The sequence below is a fragment of the Pantherophis guttatus genome, chromosome 4 (assembly GCF_059756535.1).
Source record: "Pantherophis guttatus breed Tessera chromosome 4, ASM5975653v1, whole genome shotgun sequence".
In the NCBI taxonomy this organism is placed as follows: domain Eukaryota; kingdom Metazoa; phylum Chordata; class Lepidosauria; order Squamata; family Colubridae; genus Pantherophis; species Pantherophis guttatus.
Window position 1 is genome coordinate 157,467,544 of NC_142066.1, and position 17,738 is coordinate 157,485,281.

The 17,738-nt window shown below is 44.6% G+C and overlaps 1 protein-coding gene across 50 annotated transcripts in view; it reads right to left on the bottom strand.

Annotated features, from left to right (window-relative positions):
- The window catches only part of LOC117658030 (uncharacterized), a 131,527-nt gene that overhangs the window by 104,194 nt on the left and 9,595 nt on the right, over positions 1-17,738 (bottom strand). For all 50 annotated transcript variants that reach the window (XR_015734158.1, XR_015734157.1, XR_015734153.1 and 47 more), the window contains exon 2: positions 5,771-5,821. The gene's annotated coding sequence lies outside the window, so the exon portion shown is untranslated. The remainder of the gene's footprint in view (positions 1-5,770; positions 5,822-17,738) is intronic.

Genomic DNA, 17,738 nt, shown 5'->3' on the forward strand with positions numbered 1-17,738 from the left:
AATAAGCCCAATTGGGCTTTTGAGCCAATGACAATAAGGCCAAGCACTTATTTCAGGGTTCAGAAAAATATAAGACAGGCTCTTATTTTCAGGGAAACATGGTATCTTATCTATCTATCTACCTATCTATCTATCCATCCATCGATCCACCATAGATACCGTAGATAGACAGATAGGTAGATGGACGGTTAAATAGATTGATTGATAGATATAGATAGATAGATGGATGAATGAATGATAGGTACATAAATAGATAGGTATGGATGATAGATAGATAGATATGGAAGGGTAGGTAGGTAGGTAGGTAGGTAGGTAGGTAGGTAGATAGATAGATAGATAGATAGATAGATAGATAGATAGATAGATAGATACCCTGTTTTCCCCTAAAATAAGACATTCCCTGATAATAAGCCCAATTGGGCTTTTGAGCGCATGGCAATACGGTCAAGCGCTTATTTCAGGGTTCAAAAAATATAAGACAGGGTCTTATTTTTAGGGAAACATGGTTATCTATCTATCTATCTATCTATCTATCTATCTATCTATCTATCTATACATCTATACATCTATACATCTATACATCTATACTTCCATCCATCCACCGTAGATACTGTAGATAGATAGATAGATGGACTGATAGATAAATAGATAGATAGATAGATAGATAGATAGATAGATAGATAGATAGATAGATACCCTGTTTCCCCTAAAATAAGACATATCCTGATAATAAGCCCAATTGGGCTTTTGAGCCAATGACAATAAGGCCAAGCACTTATTTCAGGGTTCAGAAAAATATAAGACAGGCTCTTATTTTCAGGGAAAGATGTTAGGTAGGTAGGTAGAGAGGGAGGGAGGGAAGGAGGGAGAGAGAAATTGATACAAATACTAAATAAAAAATAAATGATTGATAGACAAATACTAAATAATAGATGGATGGATGGATGGATGGATGGATGGATGGATGGATGGATGGATGGATAGATAGGAGAGAGAGAGAGAGAGAGAGAGAAAGGGAGTCAGTCAGACAGACAAATCCACCCACACACACACACACACACACAAAAACACAAACACAGATATAGCCAGATAATAGATTCTACTTTTTAAGCATTTCAAAGCAGGGTTAACTTTGACCAAAAAAAAAAAAAAAAACAAGGAGGAGAAGAAGAAGAAGAAAAGAGGAAATTAACAAAATCTTGTCCTGCAAAATACAGACTGGGGAAACCCCAGGGCAAGTTTACCATCAGCTCAAATCTGATTATTTTTATTGTTGTTATTTAAAAAAAATCTGGTGGGTTTTTTTTTCATTTTTCAACAGCTGCAATTCAGCCCGTGGGAAGTCGTGTTTAAACTGCAATTTGTTTGCAGGCTCCATTGTTCCTTCTCCGGAGAGGGGGGAAATCGCAATTATTTCCTTTTTTTTTTTTTCCTCCTGGTGTTTTTTGCTTCCAATTCAAGTTTTTATTAAGGATCTTAAAATAATCTCCTTTCCGGGGTGCCTAAATGGTCGAATCGTTGCTGGAAACAAGCCAAGGTTTCTCCATGTCGGCTTGGCATGAAATACAGATAATCCTCGACTTACAATGGTTCGTTTATAGTGACCATTTGAAGCAACCACAGCTTTGGAAAAAGGACCGTTTTTCACACTTAACGACCATGGCCAGCATCTCCATGTTCACGCGATTAAAATGGGGAGGATTGCCAAACTGACTCATAGTTATGACAGTTGCTGTGTCCCGGTTTTGCGACCTTCTGACCAGCAAAGTCAATGGGGAAATCTGATTCACTTAACAACAAACTTACAAACTGCAGTGATTCACTTAAGGACATGAGCAAGGAATGTCGTAAAAGGGGGCACAACTGTCACATAACAAATGTCTCCCTTAACGACAGAGTTGGGCTCAATGGCAGTCCTAAGTCGAGGACTACCTGTACTCCAAACACCCAGAAGTTAATGATGGGCCTGGAGGAATTTAAGAAAACAGCATGGAAATAATTTTTTATATTTCAATTTCAATTAGCCAAAGCTTTAAAAACAGGATTCTCCTCCAAAGCTTCTCTACAGCATAGGATCAAGTGGTGGGAAGGGACCTTGGAGGTCTTCTAGTCCAACCCCCTGCTCAAACAGGAGACCTTTAGAGAATAATTGAGTTGGAAGGGACCTTGGAGGTCATCTAGTCCAACCCCCTGCTCAAGCAAAGGAACCTATACCATTCCTGACAAATGACTGTCCAGCAAGACCAAACTAGCATGTTAATGCAGGCCTTGTTCTCAAGGTCGCCGCAGAGATCTTGCAATACAGGTAGTCCTCGACTTATGACCATTTCCGTTGCTAAGCGAGACACTCATTGAATTCTTCTACGTTCGACCACCTCTCTTGCCACAGCTGTTAAGTGAATCCCTCCAGTCGTTAAGTCAGCCACACGGTTGTTAAAGCAGATCTGGCTTCCCCACTGACTTTGCTCGAAAGGTCACAAAAGGGGACGCCATGACCGTCATAAATACGAGTCGAGGGGCCAAGCACCTGAATTTTGATCCCGCGGCCACAGGGATATGGCAACAGCCATTATGTGTGAACAACCGGTGACAAGAAAATTTGTAAAATGAGACTGAACTCCCTGAAAAATCTCACTTACCAACATAAATTTTGGGCTATGTTCTCGTTGTAAATCAAGGACGGCCTGAGTTATTTTGAGCTGACGAGCAAATTGTTAATTATATGATTGTTTTCCGAGAAACCTCTCCCTACAGCCAGCAGAAATAATTCTGAATATCCTCCTAGCAATTAAAAATGCCGTGACTTTATAAGCTGGATGACAGGCTATTATTAAAAAATAAATAATGATAATATCAAATTACCCAGCAGGGAAAAATGAGTTTTTAATTCTAGTTTCTGCTTGAATAAACACACTACAGCCGCGGAATAAATTTGGGTTTTAAATTTAACCTACTTCCAAATAGCGAATAAAGAGTCAGGAAACAGATCCACGTTGGTGAATAAAACTACACTGAGTGTGGAATTTTTTACGTATAGGTAGACCTATACGTAAATGTGAGGACCTACAATAGGTTCTCACATTTAAGACTGGTCCTCACATTTATGACTGGTTCTCGCTTTTATGACAGGTATCCTAATTTATGACACATCCTCAAATTTATGACTGGTCCTCAAATTTATGACTGGTCTTCACACTTATGACAGATGCCCGCACTTATGATAGGTCCTCACACTTATGACAGACCCTCACACCCGGTCCAAACAATTATGATTTGTCCTCGCACTTATGACTGGTCCTCACTTATGACTGGTCATCGAACTTATGATGGATCTTCACACTTATGACAGGTCCTCACACTTATTACTTATCCTCACACTTATGACTGGTCCTCGCACTCTCACCTGGTCCTCACACTTATGACCAGCTCACACTTATGACCATCACAGCATCATGCAGCACAGTTGCATGATCAAAATTTGGGTGCTTGCAAACCAGCATGTATTTATGTGATTGCCGTCTGACCACAGGAGAAGCCCGACTTGCTTCATGGTGGTGATTCACTTAATGACTGCAGGGATTCTCTTAGGAACCAGGGCAAAAACAAAAAAAATCAGGCATGATTCACTTAGCAACCATCTTGTTAAACCAGTTGTTGTCTCCATACTTGACAACTTTTAAGACTTATGGGCTTCTTGGCTTAAATTTGCGGACTTCAACTCTCCCAGAATCCCACAAACATCTCAGCTGGCTGAGGCATTCTGGGAGTTGAAGTCTACAAATTGAAGACTTGTGGACTTCAACTCCCAAAATTCCACAGCCATTTTCACCCAGTGAGGCATTCTGGGAGTTGAAGTCCACAAGCCTTAAAGCTCTCAAACCTAGAGACCCACGTGCTAAGCAATGGAAATCCGTGTTTCAATTGCAGTGGTTAAATTGAGGACTTCCCTTACCGAATTCCCAACAGGCAGATGGAGAGAAGGAAGGGTGTGCAAGACTCCTACAACTGCCTGGGCCAAGATGGCCGGTCTCCAGAGCTCCTGGTCAGCCCAGATGTGAGTTGCTGCATTTGCGACACACATCTGGAAACTATCAGGTTCGAGAAGGAGGATAAAGGCAGCAATTCTCCCTTTGCAATTTCCTATTTTTTTTCCATCGCTTCCTCCCAGCCGGGAAGCAGCACACCTTAAAAGGAACATTCTCGCATATTATATGGCACAGTCCCAATTATATCAGCTCCCTTTGGCCTCCGAAAATGAGCTAATTTCCCCTAAATTTCCTTGGACTTTTTTCCCACGCGAGACAAAAAAAAAAAGACCACAACTACGAAGTCACAATTTAGCAATGAGCTGCCTTGACGGGAATCCAAATACATTCACACCCAGAAATTCAGAAATTATAAATTCAAATTCTCCTTTCACGTAGATTCCTTCTGTTGCTCTGTGCAAGCTTTAAGCAGAGATGAAACCAAGATTACGTGCAGAAGGCAGAGATTTAGCCCAAAGCTGCAGCTTTAAGCTGCCGGGGTTAAAGGATCACCATATATGAACATTTAAGGTTAAATTCTTTGCCTTCAAAAATGTTTAATTTTTTTTTATAAAAACGGAGAGGGTTTTAACACAAATCGGGCTGAATAAACTTGGAATGAGTTGGACTAGAAGACCTCCAAGGTCCCTCCCAACTCTTTTATTCTGTATTCCTGGGGATGAAAAGAAAAACTGTAAAGAACTAAACACTAATAGAGAAGAATTTTTATTGTTTGGGGTGGAATTGTGGGGTCCTTGGGGCTCTCTGAGCTTGCAAACGTTTTATGACCCAACTAGGGAATGTTATCAGTGCTGGAAAAAAACAAAGAGAGGGAGGAGGAGGAGGAAGGGGAGAGGAGGAAGAAAAGGAGGAGGAAAGGGAGGAAGAGGAGACGGAAAAAGAGGAGGAATATGGGGAGGAAGAAGAGGAGGAGGAGGAGGAAGGACTTTGGGATCCTTGGTGCTCCCTGAGCTGGATGGTTTTCTTGTAGAGGTTTCATGAGTCAACTAGGGAACGCCATCAGTGCCAGAAAAATATAGGATATGCAGAGAGGAAGAAAAGGAGGAAGAAGGGGGAGGAGGAGGAGGAAGAGAAGGAGGAAGGAGAAGAAAAAGGAGGAGGAAGCGGAAGAGGAGGAAGGGGAGGAGGAAAAGGAGGAAGCAGAAGAGGAGGAAGAGGAGGAAGGGGGAGGAGGAGGAAAAGGAGGAAGCAGAAGAGGAGGAAGAGAAGAAGGGGGAGGAAAGGGAGGAGGAAAGGAAGTAGGAAGAGAAGAGGAGGAAAAGGAAGAGGAGAGAATGGAGGGGAGGAAGGAGAAGAAAAAGGAGGAGGAGGAAGCAGAAGAGGAGGGAGAAGAGGAAGGGGGAGGAGGAGGGAAAGGAGGAAGCAGAAAAGGAGGAAGAAGAAGGGGGGAGGAAAGGGAAGAGGAAAAGAAGTAGGAAGAGAAGAGGAGGAAAAGGAAGAGGGGAGGATGGAGAGGAGGAAGGAGAGAAAAAAGGAGGAGGAGGAAGCAGAAGAGGAGGGAGAAGAGGAAGGGGGGAGGAGTAGGGAAAGGAGGAGGGAAACAACAAGGAGGAGGAATTGAGGAAGAGGAAAGGAAGAGAAGAGGAGGAAAAGGAAGAGGAGGAAGTGGTGTGTCTCCAGAAAGCAGCAGAATAATCTCCGCACAAAAGGACGAAAGTTGACCCCGAGTTCAGGCATATCCCGAAACATGCGACATGGTTCCTACAAGGGATAGTAAGCCTTACCTTAAGACGAGAAATCTCTCTGCAGGTCTCAAAGTTCGCAGATCTCTTTCTCTGGAAAAAAAAAAACCACAAAGAAAAGGAAAATTGAAAAAGCGTGATTGGCTTTTCGAGAAATTCTTGTCTTCCAAATATCACTTCGTCACGTTAACCCGTACGAGATTTTCATTCATCGTTATTATCTTTCATTTTTTTGGGGTGCGGTCCCGTTCGGCTTTTCCCGTGCTTGGAGGATCAACGAGTAATTAAGGGAATAATCCGAATGACAAAGCTACTTAAATCGTTGTTCGGGATCAAGTTTGATTAAGTTAATACTCTTTGTAGTGTTCCATTTACCGAAGAGGTGAGTGGGACAAAAAGGGGGACGGCGCGGGATGGTTTAAGGTCACGTTTCCAAACTTTCGGGGAATCCTCGATTTACAATCACAACTGAGGCCAAAATTTCACTTATTAAAGGGTCTAACAAGTGAAAAATGTAATTCTTTTATGAGTAGTCCTCGATTTACAAACGAAATTGAGCCCAAAATTTAACGTGCTAAAAGGTCTTACGAGCCGAAAAATTGTTTCTTTTATAACGAGTCCTCGACTTACGACAACAATCAAGGCCAACATTTCTGTTGTTAAACAAGGCATTTATTAAGTGACTTTTGCCCCACTTTTACAACCTTTCTTGCCGCAGTTGTTAAGCAACTCACTGCCGTCGTTAAAGTGAGCCAAAGGATTGTTAAGGGAATCCGGCTTCCCTATTGACGTTGCTCGTGAAAAGGTCGCAAAAGGGGGCCACGTGATTCCTGGAACGCTGCAACAGTCATAAATACAAGTCAGTCGCCGAGCGTTTGAATTATGACCACATGGGGATGCTGCGGTGGTTATAAGTGTGGAAAAGGGTCAGAAGTCAGTGCTGTTGTCACTTTGAACCATCATGAAATTAATGGTCATAAGTCAAGGACCACCTTATGAGAGTTTTGATTTTAATATTGTACATGAAAAAAAAAACCTTTCTGATGTGTTTTCCATCATTTATTCCTGTGGGTCACCCATCCCCCACTCATCGAATAAAAAATAAGTAGAAAAATAAGTATTAAGCTGTTTCGTTGACTTTTATCATTTTAGAGATTTATTTGAGATTATCCTTTAAGGCTGAAAAATGTCCCAGAAAATTATCATGTTTTAGGCCTAAAGCTTCTACCACTCCCTCTCTCTCTTTCCCTCTTTCCTTCCTTCCTTTCATTCTTTCTTCCTTGATTCTCTCTATCCCTTTTTATCTTTCTTTCTTTCTCTCTCTCCCTACCTCATTCCCTCCCTCCCTTCCCCTTTCCTTCCTTTTTTCTTTTTTCTTTCTTTCTTGTTTCTCTCTCCCTTGTTTTTTTTTCCCTTTCCTTCCTTTCTTCTTCTCCCAGCCTCTTTTTTTTCTTGTTCCTCTCTATTCTTTTTTTCTTTCTTTCCCTTTCTTTCTTTTTCTTTCTTTCTCCAGCTTTCTTTTTCTTTCTTTCTCCATCTTTCTTTTTTCTCTTCCCTCCTCCCTTTCTTTCTCTTACTCTATTTCCCTTTCCCTCTCCCTTTCTTTTTCTTTCTCCCTCCCTCTTTCCCCCTTTCCTTTCTTCTTCTCACTACTTCATTCCCTCACTTTCTTTCTTTCCTCTCTCCCTCCCCTTTTCTTTTTCCTCTTTCTCTCCCTCTTTTCTCTCCATTTCTCTTTCTTTCTCTCACTCATTCCATCCCTCCCTTTTTTCCTTTCTTTCTATCAATCTTGCTTGGTTTTTCTTTGTTTTTCTTTCTTTCTTCTTTCCCTCCCTCTTTCCTTTTTTCTTTCTCTCTCTCCCTCATTCTATTTCTCCCTCTCTTTTTCTCTCCCTCCCTTTCCCCTCTCTCTCACATACTTTTCTTTCTTTCTTTCTTTCTTCTTCTTTCCTATTTTTAATTTTTAATAAACAAAATTGTGGGGGTTTTTTGGTCCTTATCCACACGAGAGGACCCAACCTGGCTTAGCCCCAAAACTGACAGCCTGGATCTCTACAAAAATTAAGTTTACCATCTGCTTGGTTTAATAGCTGTGATAAGCCTAGATGCTGGCACAGAACCATGTGAAAACGCAGGGAGTCCTCGACTTACGACCAACATAGACGCCAAAATTATAGCTAAGCCCAGACAGTTGTTAAGTGAGCTTTACCTCACTTTACGACCTTTCTCCCAGTGGTTGTTAAATGCATCACTGCAGTTATTTGTAACACAGTCATTAAAAGTAATCCCCATTACAAGAGTCCTCAACTTACGAACGCAAACGGAGTCCAACATTTCTGCTGCTAAGCGAGACAGTTCTTAAATGGGTTTTGCCCTGTTTTACGACCTTTCTTGCTGCAAATTGTTAAGTGAATCCCTGCAATTAGCAGCGTGGTCGTTAAGCGAATCTGGCTTCCCTATTGAATTTGCTCGTTCAGAAAATGGCAAAAGGGGATGGCGTGACCCCAAGACAGTCATGAATATGAGTCAAGTTGCCAATTGTCCGAATTGTGATCACCTGACTGTGGGGATGCTGTCCCCACAGTCGTTAAGTGTTTGAAATGGTCATAAGTCCCTTTTTCATGGCCGTTGTAACTTGGTGAATAGTCACTAAGCAAATCGTTTTCAGTCAAGGACTATCTGTAGTTTAATTTAACATTGCAATCCTATTTTAGGATGCAACAACTCTTCGGGACCCAAATTTGCTGTTCTCTACTGTTTTTTGTGTAGTTCCCTTCCAATCCCACGACACAACCCAACACACACACATACAAATTGACAAAAATATACTTTACAATGAATGTGCATGTCGGCATGAAGTCACCCTTGAGCAACGTGAGCTCCAACACGCAGCTTACTATGTTGTGTAGGTAGCTGGGTTTGTGGGTCCAGTTACACAACCACACAGAACTACACACAACCACAAAAACACCCAATCACACAAACGAACATAATGGAGAGAGATGAGGCAGTGAAGAATTCTGGGAATTGAAGTCCTTCCCTTTTAAAGCATGTTGGCTGGGGGATTCTGGGAGTTGAAGTCCTCCCATCTTAAAGCCATCTGGGGGATTCTGGGAATTGAAGCCCACCCCTCTTGAAGCATGCTGGCTGGGGGATTCTGGGAGTGAAAGTCCTTCCCTCTTAAAAGCATTCTAGCTGGAGAATTCTGGGAGTTGAAGTCCAAGTTTTGCACATTGGGATCTGCAGAATTTACTCCCACATAACGACGATCCCTTGAATGCAGAGGCCGCGTTCCAGAAATACGACACTTCTTGCCAAGCAATTAAAAAAAGATTTTTCCAGCCACCAAATGTGTCCTCCCAAGGCAAGAACATTTTCCGACCATGTTGTGTGTTGCCATAACAAGCCTCAGCGGTGAGTATCCATTCCTAAAGTGACTACTACTGGTTTTAACTGGAAGGTTAGATAGGGCTGCCAATTGCAGCTAATCCTCGACTTACGACCGTTCATTTAGTGAACATTCCAACTTACAACGGTACTGAAAAACAAGACATGGGACCGTTTCTCACACTTACGTCTGGTGCAGCCTCTGCATTTATTGAACAGATAGTCCTCGACTTATGACGGCCGATTAGACCAGAATTTCCGTCGATGAGCAGGTTTTGTCCCGTTTTGCGACCTCTCTCACCAAAGAGACTGCAGTTCTTCCATTAGTCACACGTTGTTAAGCGAATCTACTTTCCTCATTCATTTTACTTGTAAAGACGGTCACAAAACAGAATTGCATGGCCCTGGGAAACGCCACGGTCGTGAATATGAATTATGACCACCAGCAAGTCCAAAATTTCTGTCATTAAGTGAGACATGTTTTAAGTCAATTTGGGCCCCATTTACAGCCTTCCTCACCACCGTTGCTAAGTGAAACACTGCAATTCTTCAGTTAGTGACACAGCCGTTAAGTGAATCTGGCTTCCCCATTGACTTTGCCCGTCAGAAGTTCGCAAAAGGGGATCATGTGACACCGGGACACTGCAACCGTCATAAATCCGAGTCAGTTGCCAAATGTCAGGATTTTGATCATGTGACCTTGGGGACGCTGAAACGGTTGTAAGTGTGAAAAACAGTCATAAGTCCCTTTTTTCGGGGCCGTTGTAACTTTGAATGGTCACTAAGTGAATTGTTGTATGTCGAGGACTACCTGTTTAGTTCTCATTAAAATGAGTTCAGATTTCAAAGTTTCTTTTATTTAAATAAATAACATTAATTTGAATTTATAGGCCTGTCCAACAATGATTAATTTGATTTATACCAATCAGGAAAATGTACTTTCTGGTGAAATGGGCTATGTAGTTAAGTCCTTGACTTACATCCATTCGTTTAGTGACTGTTTGATATTACAACCCCACTGATAAAAAGGGACTTATGACTGGTCCTCGCACTTACGACCGCTGTAACATTCTCCCGTCAGGTGGAGGATGTTTACGGCGGCTGAAAGATCCCTCAGTCACCGGATCTCCCTATGGGATCTTCCCAGCCAGTTTCCAATAAGCAAAGTCAAGGAACGAAGCCTGATTCGCTTAACAACTGTTTAAATTCACATAACTAGAGTGATTCACTTAATAACCATGGCATCAAAGATCGTAAAATCGTTTCTCATTTAACAACTGCCTTACTGGGCAGATGGGACAATCTGGCCCAATTTTGGCTGTAAGTCAAATACTACTAGTGATAATTCAGGAAGTCCTCGAGTTATAACGGTTCCTTTAGTGACTGTTGAAAGTTACAATGATCTCAGAAAAAAGCAACTTAAGACCATTTTTCACACTTACGACCGTCATACTATCTCCGTGGTCATGCAATCGAAATTCATATGCTTGGAACTGACTCGTATTTATGACGGTTGCAATGTCCCAGGGTCCCGTGATCTGCTTTTGCGACCTTCTGACAAGAAAACTCAATGGTGAAGGCAGATTCACTTAACAACTGGGTTACCAACTGAAGAATTGCAGTGTTTCACTTAGCAACAGTGGTGACGAAGGCTGTAAAATGGGACAAAAGTCACTTAACTGTCTCACTTAATGACAGAAATTTGGGACTCAATTCTGGTCGTAGGTAGGGGATTGCTTACATGACAAATAAATGAATTAGTCATTTCTCAGTTCCATAATCTGGTTTATCATTTCGAAACATGGTTGAATCTCCGTGTTGTTGCTGTTTTTAAGGTTTCATGGCCTCTACTACCAGTACTCGCAACTACTCATGTTTGTAAGATAAGGACAGGGGAGTCACCCTCCGGGGTTGATGGAGCACAGATTGCCAGAAGAATTTTCGGTAACTCAATACCAAACCAGAAATAGAAAATCATACGGCTTTGCCAATCGGCTCCAATTTAAACTTGGACATGGTTGGACTTCAACTCCCAGGATTCCTCAGCCAGCAAACTGAGTGGAAGCCCAAACCTCTTAAAGCATGCTGGCTGAGGAATTCTGGGAATTGAAGTCCTAAAGCATGCTGGCCGGGGGATTCTGGGAATTGAAGTCCACCCCTCTTAAAGCATGCTGGCCAGGGGATTCTGGGAGTTTAAGTCCAAGCATGCTGGCCAAGGGATTCTGGGAATTGAAGTCCACCCCTCTTAAAGCATGCTGGCCAGGGGATTCTGGGAATTGAAGTCCACCCCTCTTAAAGCATGCTGGCCAGGGGATTCTGGGAATTGAAGTCCACCCCTCTTAAAGCATAGCTGGCCGGGGGATTCTGGGAGTTTAAGTCCAAGCATGGTGGCCAGGGGATTCTGGGAATTGAAGTCCACCCCTCTTAAAGCATGCTGGCCGGGGGATTCTGGGAATTGAAGTCCACCCTTCTTAAAGCATGCTGGCCGGGGGATTCTGGGAATTGAAGTCCACCCTTCTTAAAGCATGCTGGCCAAGGGATTCTGGGAATTGAAGTCCACCCCTCTTAAAGCATAGCTGGCTGGGGGATTCTGGGAATTGAAGTCCACCCCTCTTAAAGCATGCTGGCCAAGGGATTCTGGGAATTGAAGTCCTAAAGCATGCTGGCCAGGGGATTCTGGGAGTGGAAATCTACCCATCTTAAAGTACGTTCACTGGAGAATTCTGGGAATTGAAGTCCACCCTTCTTAAAGCATGCTGGCCGGGAGATTCTGGGAATTGAAGTCCACCCTTCTTAAAGCATAGCTGGCTGGGGGATTCTGGGAATTGAAGTCCTAAAGCATGCTGGCCGGGGGATTCTGGGAGTTTAAGTCCAAGCATGGTGGCCAGGGGATTCTGGGAATTGAAGTCCACCCCTCTTAAAGCATGCTGGCTGGGGGATTCTGGGAATTGAAGTCCTAAAGCATGCTGGCCGGGGGATTCTGGGAGTGGAAATCTACCCATCTTAAAGTACGTTCACTGGAGAATTCTGGGAGTTGAAGTCCACCCCACTTAGCATGGAGAGTGACAGATATTTTTCCAATGAGCTGCCAGGCGCCATGAATAATATTTCAGTTGTCGGGTCACGAAAAAACTGATTTATTACATGGATTATGCTCAATTTAGCTCACGTATCTTATTTTTAGTCACTGAGTAATTGAGAATAACAAGGACTTTGCTTCATTGGCTGTTAACTTCATAAAATTATTCCAAAGAAGTCGGAAATAAATCATGTTAGCAGGCAATAAAACTTCAGGTTGGCAACCTAAAGACTAGCAGGTAGGTGAAAGATAGCGAACAAAGCAGACCTTTTGGGCACCGTCGTTAAGAGAATCAGTGTGGTCGTTAAATGAATTGTGCAGTCATTAAGTGAATCGGGCTTCCCTCACTGTTTGTCAGAAGCCAACTGGGGAGGAGACAACGATTACATAGTAAATTCATGCTCAGTGTCCGAATTTTGATCAGATGATGTGAAGAAGCTGCGACGGTCATAAGTGCGAGGACCAGTTATACAAATCCCAATTTTCAGTGCCTTGGTAACTTGGAACCGTCATTAAATAAAGGGCTGTAAGGCGAGTTGCGCCTATATAGGTATATCTCATTCATATTTATCTTTTTTTCGACTGAGCTATAAATTGAAATCAGTTAAGATCGGTCACTAAATGAATATTCGTAACTTGAGGATGTCCCAGATGGCCATCAAAATGACAATTGAAAAGGGGGGGGGGGAATTGGCAGATTTGACAAATGACGGGCCCACAATCGAAGCACTTCACAATGGCTTCAACCATTCCAGGTAGTCCTCGACTTACGACCGCAATGGAAGCCAATGTTTTTCTCTTGCTAAGTTGTTAAATGGGTTTTCCCCCATTTGCCATTGTTAAGTTAGGAATGCGGATGTTAAGTGAATCTGGCTTCCCCATTGGCACTGAACTGCCTTTCCCAACATTGGGGAAGAAATGATTCCTGACCGTGTTTCGCACTTATGACCGTCGCAGCATGATCAAAATTCGGATTCTTGGCAACTGACGCATATTTACGACGGTCACAGCATCCCAGGGTGATGCGGTCTCCTTTTCTGCCCAGCAGGAAAGCAGATTCACTTAACAACCGTGTTGCTAAAGGGCTGTGCTTCACTTAACAACGATGGTAGGAAAGGCTTAAAATGACGCGAAACACATCCAACAATTGTATCAGCAATGGCGAATGTCGGACTTAATGGCGGTCGTAACATCGAGGACTGTCTGTTATCTCCTTCCAAGACTTCAGTTGATTCTCCAGAAGTCCCGGGTTCGAGTCACCCTCGTTCCCGGCGGCTTAATTTTTACATCCACACCAAACATCTCAGCCTCGCAGGGCTGCCATGATCATCGGCCGCACAAGTTGTGCAGTTGCATTTCCTGCTGCGACATCCTCCCTGGCTGAGAGAGGCGTAACCGGCCCCTCCTCTGCCGACAACGGCATATGCACCGCGGCCGGATTTGGTTTGGCGTGAATAGCTGGGGGGGGGTTATGTTGGGCTGGTTGAGTCAGCCGGATGAGATCATCGTCCGTGGCCAAATTCCATCCAAAGGGGTTTTTTTTCTGTGGGTGTTTGGAGTTTGCTCAGGAAGTGGGTTGCTTAGCCTTAGAAGGAGAGAGGGAGGGAGACAGGCGAGGAGAAGAAAGAGAGGGAGGGAGGGAGAGGAAGAGAAGGGAGAGGAAGGAAGGAGAGAGAGGGGAAGAGAGGGAGATAGGATATACACATATACACATACAGTGACAATAAAGTTTATTTATTTATTTTAAAAGAGGGAGGAAAGGAGGGAGAGGAAGAGAAGGGGAAGGAGGGAGGGAGGGAGGGAAGGAAAAAAGGAAGGAAGGAAGGAAGGAAGGAAGGAAGGAAGGAAGGAAGGAAGGAAGGAAGGAAGGAAGGAAGGAAATATAGGGACAGGAATAGATGGATGGATGGGTAGAAGGATGGAAGGGAAAGTGAATGACAAACGACAGACAGACAGACAGATGAAGGAGGAAGGAAGGGAGGAACCTAGGAAGGAAGGAAGGAAGGAAGGAAGGAAGGAAGGAAGGGAGGGAGGGAGGGAGGGAGGAACCTAGGGAGGGAGGGAGGGAGGGAGGGAGGGAGGAAGGAAGGAAGGAAGGAAGGAAGGAAGGAAGGAAGGAAGGAAGGAACAAACGAAATATAGAGAGGGATAGATAGATGGATGGGTAGAAGGATGGAAGGGAAAGTGAATGACAAATGACAGACAGGCAGACAGGCAGACAGACAGAAGACAGACAGATGAAGGAGGGAGGAAGGAAGGAAGGAAGGAAGGAAGGAACCTAGGAAGGAAGGAAGGAAGGAACCTAGGAAGGAAGGAAGGAACCTAGGAAGGAAGGAAGGGAGGAACCTAGGAAGGAAGGAAGGAAGGAAGGAAGGAAGGAAGGAAGGAAGGAAGGAAGGAAAAGACCTCCTAATCCAGGGGTGTCAAACTCCATTTCATTGAGGGCCACATCAGGGGTCTTGGGGGGGGGGGGCAGCTTGACGTCACTGGTGTCGTGGGGGGAGGGGGGCTGTGGTGGCCCGAATGCTGCCAGTGAAAATGGGCTCCCGAGCTCAGTTTTCGGCTGCGATGGCCCCTGCAACCCCCCTGCCACCGAAAACGGAGCTTGGGAGGGTCGCACGGAGCCCCCCCGTCCTCCGTTTCGCTGGCAGAGGCAACGGGGGCCGGTCCTTCGCCGTTTCCAGGGTGGCCCCACTGGCCAGATCTAATCCGGATCTGGTTCCCGGGCCTTGAGTTTGACACCGTTGTTGTAACTCCAAAGCCAACTTACTCAGCCTTTCCGACGTAACGGTCCTCCTCCCGCCTTGTACCATTTCAACTCTGGGGCAGATGGTCCACGCAGTCAGCCCAGCCTTCTGGGTCCTGGAATCCTCCCACATTAAGACAGCACCAGACCGGACAGCCGAACTCGACAACTCCGCTTACAAAGACCCACAACTTCCCAGGATCCGAACAAGAACCGCCTCTTCGCCCCAAACTGTAAACCCTGGCACCAAATGCAGCTTCAGAAGACGCCTTGGAACACAGCACAGCAATCTAAGGCTGGAAGGGGGCTTGGAGGTCATTTAGTCCAGCCCCCTTCTCCAGCAGAAGATCCTTTAGGGCAGTGTTTCTCAACCTTGGAAGCTTGAAGTCCACCCATCTTCAAGCTTCCAAGGTTGAGAAACACTGCTTTAGGGAATCATAAAATAACAGGGAAGGGACCTCAGAGGTCATCTAGTCCAACCCCCTTCTCAAGCAGGATACCCTTACAGAATCGTAAGAGTAACAGTGTTGCGAGGAACCCTGGGGGGGGTCTTCCAATCCAACCAACCCTCTACTGACCCTACTATGAGTCGGTTGCCAAGTGTCCAAATTTGGGTGACGTGACCCCGAGGATGCTGCAACGGTCGTAAGTGTGAAAAACGGTCGTAAGTCCCTTTTTGCAGTGCCGTTGTACCTTTGAAGGGTCACTAAGTGAATAGTTGTAAGTCGAGGACTACCTGTATTTGGGGAATCTAGGATCCCTCATGTACAGATTTGACTTCAAATATTCATGGTTTAAACCTGGCTAGTCAGAACAAGCTAAGATTACATGCAGCCTGAAAAAAATTAGTGGTACTCCGAAGACCATGGGGCAGGCACCTATCCACTCTGCAGCAAGCTGATTCCAGATGTGCTGGAATCGAACCACTTTGGTAAGTCTTGTTACTGGAAGTCCTCACTCTACGACAACTCGCTTAGTAACCGTTCCAAGTTACAACCAACGTGGAACGAAAAAAGAACAAACGTACATCCCGGTTCTGAAATTCCAACTGTTGGGGCCATAGCAAACAACAGGTTTCACTTAACAACGATGTTTAACCATGGTGGGGTTCAGTTAGTGACTGCCACAACAACCGTCATACAGTGGTTCCGTTTGACAACTGTCTTCCTATGTGACCATCATAGGAAGGTTGTATGAAGGATATATGACCTTACATACAGCGCAAATCTTCACTACGGACATACAACATTGGTCAAGGCTGGCCGTCACGGTTGTAAGTCGAGGATGTCGTCAAATTGGAAAACAGTAACAATGATTTCCGGGCAGAAATTATATTTTTATAGTCGAGTTATGACTGCAATGGAGGACCAAATTTATCTGGCTAAAGGGTCTTTCAGATTTCAATTTTATTTCTTTTCTAGGTAGTCCTCGACTTACGACCGCAATTGAGCCCACTGCTAAATAACACGTTGGTTAAAGGGAGTTTTGCCTCCTCTGACGAACTTTCTTGCCACTGTTTTTAAGCGAATCAGTGCAGAGTGAGGTCATTAAGCAAATCCGGATTCTCCGTTGACTTGAAAGGGGATCACATGACCCCCAGGACGCTGCCACGGTCATAAATACGAGTCAGACGCCAAATGTCTGAATTGTGGTCACGTGACCACGGAGATGATATGACGGCCGTTAAGTGTGAACACTGGTCTGAGGTCACTTCTTTTGTTGTTCCTTTGAACGGTCACTAAGTGAACTCTACTTAGCAACCATTCGAACTCACAACAGGACTTAGGACCCTGTTTCACACCGTCGCAACATCCCTACCCTCACGGGATCAAAATTCAGACCTTTGGCAACTGACTCATAGTTATGACAGTCGCCATGTCCTGGGCTCACGCGATCCCCTTTTTGACACCCTTCCAACAAGCAGGAAGTTAGGTTTCACTTAACAACCGTGTGACTTAGTGAACACCAGAAGGGATTCGCTTAGCGATGGCAGCAAGAAAGGTCGCCACTTGGGGCCAGACTCACTGAACAAGCGTCTCGCTTAGCGACAGGAATCTTGGCCTCAATTGTGGTCATACGCAAACGAAATGAATGTTCTGCTCAGAAACCCCGTTTAGCGACCTAAGCTTGGGGTCGTAACTCGAGGACTAGCTGAAATTATCTTCCCAAATAGATATCCTTGAATTCCGCGCATAAACAGAGATTTTCATCCCGGCTTAACACGGGTTAATCTGGGTGGCTCCTTCCCCACCCCACCCCACCCCACCTTCGCCTTCGGGGATCTAGGCGTCGGGCCAGCGGAAACAAACCATCATTGTCAGGCTTGGAAAAAGAAGGTTAACCAACCGCATTCCACAGCCCGCCTGAGCCCACACGCTCTTTCCAAAGGCAGGCCTCGAGTTCAAAAGGCAACGGGGTGCCAGATTCCAGCTGAACTCAGAGCCAAAGGAGTTAGGGGAGTGGGAGCACCCTAAGATCAAATCAGGGTTTGCATTTTAAATGATCAATCCTGGCCTGTGACCAACTTTCCGATCAGCCTGTAATCCCGGCCGGTTTCGCAACTGACACAATCGGTTGTGGCCAACAAGGCGTGAGTTTGGGTAGTCCTCAACTTACAACCGCAACTTACAACTGAACTTTCCACTCTTAACGGAGCTGTGGCCTGTTTTAACATCCTTCCTGCACACCGTGGTTAAGTGAACCACAGGAGTTGTGAAGGTTGTTGAGTGAGTTTGGCCCCACAGTATGATCTTTCTAGCTCCCGTCGTTAAGTGAATCACTGGCACTGTGAAGGCTGT